The sequence below is a fragment of the Rhagoletis pomonella genome, unplaced genomic scaffold, assembly GCF_013731165.1.
Source record: "Rhagoletis pomonella isolate Grant_MI unplaced genomic scaffold, Rhpom_1.0 Rhpom_scaffold_00014, whole genome shotgun sequence".
Lineage (NCBI taxonomy): Eukaryota > Metazoa > Arthropoda > Insecta > Diptera > Tephritidae > Rhagoletis > Rhagoletis pomonella.
In genome coordinates this window covers 9,117,134-9,119,377 of record NW_023458568.1, presented here as the reverse complement: position 1 = coordinate 9,119,377, position 2,244 = coordinate 9,117,134, and the positions used below count along the sequence as shown (strand labels likewise).

Sequence of the window (2,244 nt, the reverse complement as noted above, 5' to 3'; positions counted from 1 at the left end):
ATCTTTGTGCTCATCGAGAGTTGGCTTAGTGTGGATTTCTGTGACAGAAAATTCTTTGACACGAACCTTCAACCGTGTTTCGAAAAGATCGTGATCCCCTCAGGACTGGACTATCCAGAGGGGCGGTCCTGAAGAAATATCGCACGCTGCGTCTGCCGCTGGAGAATGATGATCTACTTCTTGACCAACTGTGCGTGTCCGTGTTCGGTGCCATTTGCGTCATACATTCCTCCCTCTAGTGCTGATGCTCTATATAAGGCGCATACTGATAATGTTCTAGCTTTAGCATCTAAGGACACAACTAGTAACTTTTGCATTTTAGGCGATTTCAACTTGAGCAATATTGAATGGGCAAATACGGCCACCTGCGCTACTTTGTATCCCAAAAACATCAATACTTTTTCCGAATCGTACGTTATTGACAATCTTTCGAGTATTAATCTTAGTCAGATAAATAGTTTTAAAAATAAGCTTTGTAGAATTCTAGATCTTATTTTCATTCATGATATGAATTTTTCTTTACATGAATGCCTTGACCCCTTGTCGTGTCCTGGTCTTCACCATATTCCACTTATTTTACACTTGCAATTCTATAAATTTAAAAATATTGCGATGGATAACCAATCCCTTAGTTTTTGTTTTAATAATAATTGTGATTTTAATGCCATCAATTCTCAGGTTTCTTTGCTGAACTGGGACTCGGTTTTTTCCGGGGTCAATGTAGATCTATGTTTTGATACTTTTAAGTTCCGATTAAATGAAATTTGTTCAAGTATATTGCCGCCAAGAAATAAGAGTTTTTATAGAATTCCTTGGTATACTAAGGATTTAAAGAAGCTTAAAAATTTAAGGAATAAGATCTATAAAAAATTTAAAGTATCAAACTCTTTATCACATAAGGAAAAATATTTGGATTATTCAAGAGAGTTTAAGTCCCTGAGTAATATTCTTCATAGAAATTATGTTCAAAAATTTGAGCTTGAAATTAAATCGAATCCCAAGGCCTTTGGCGGTACGTCAAATCAAAAAAAAATTGCTCAAGCATTCCGTCGGAAGTTTTCTATAACGGATTACATGCGAATTCCTCTGTAGAGGCTGCAAATCTGTTTGCAGACTTCTTTAGCTCAAACTACGAGCCTGAAGTAGATTCTACTGAAGACAGCTGTTTGAATGTGAATGCCCCAATTGATTTTGGAGCGCTCACCATTACTCTTGATGACGTGGTTGATGGCATCCAAAATTTGAAATCCTCAAAGCAGGCAGATATTGATGGTCTGTCCCCATGTCTTCTCCAAAACTGCCCGGCTATTGCATACCCTCTTCTACTGTTGCTCAATAAATCCCTTAAATATGGCGAATTTATTGATGCCTGGAAGGTTACCTTCATCACGCCCATTCACAAAAGTGGTAATAAAAGCAATATCGCCAACTACAGTCCCATATCAAAGTTGTCTACTGTCTCTAAGTTATTTGAGTTCATTGTAAAGCAAAAGATGTACTTTGCAACCAAACGGCTGATTTCAGTTAATCAACATGGATTTATGTCTGGTCGATCAACTGTTAAAAATCTAGCCGTTTTCTCCGAATTTTGCCTATCTGCTTTTAACAATCGCTTGCAAGTTGACACTGTCTATACCGAATTCACCAATGCTTTTGACAAAGTTAGTCATTCGCTCCTAATATCCAAATTGTCTAGTTTGGGTTTCAACTCTACCTTTCTGAAGTGGGTAAAGTTTTACCTTTCGTCACGAAAGAGTGTTGTCGTAATGGACAACATCTCGACGCAATCTTTTACTGCGACCTCTGGAGTACCTCAGGGTAGCGTCTTAGGTCCCCTTCTCTTTGTGATTTTTATTAATGACATATCTAGCTGCTTTAACCATTCTGAATATCCTTTATATGCCGATGACTTAAAAATTTTCACTACGGTTACAAATCAGCTCGATTCTGTCAGACTTCAGTCCGATCTAAATAATGTTGCTGTCTTATGTCGTACAAATCAACTGCAGTTAAACATAAATAAGTGTTTTCATATCGCATCTTCTAAGTCTCGTTCCCCGATCCCCACTTCTTATTATATCTTTGGCTCATGTCTAAGCACTCGTAATGAAATGTCTGATCTTGGAGTGGTTTTCGACTCCAAATTTCTTTGTAATAGTCATTTAAACTATACTATAGCAAAGTCCTAATCTATACTAGCTTTTATTCGCCGTTTCAGCTCTGAGTTTACTGACCCGTACACTC

At 37.5% G+C, this 2,244-nt stretch overlaps 1 protein-coding gene across 1 annotated transcript in view; it reads right to left on the bottom strand.

Moving 5' to 3' along the window:
- The window catches only part of LOC118749133 (uncharacterized protein KIAA1841 homolog), a 99,498-nt gene that overhangs the window by 97,056 nt on the left and 198 nt on the right, over positions 1 to 2,244 (bottom strand). The window lies entirely within an intron of this gene.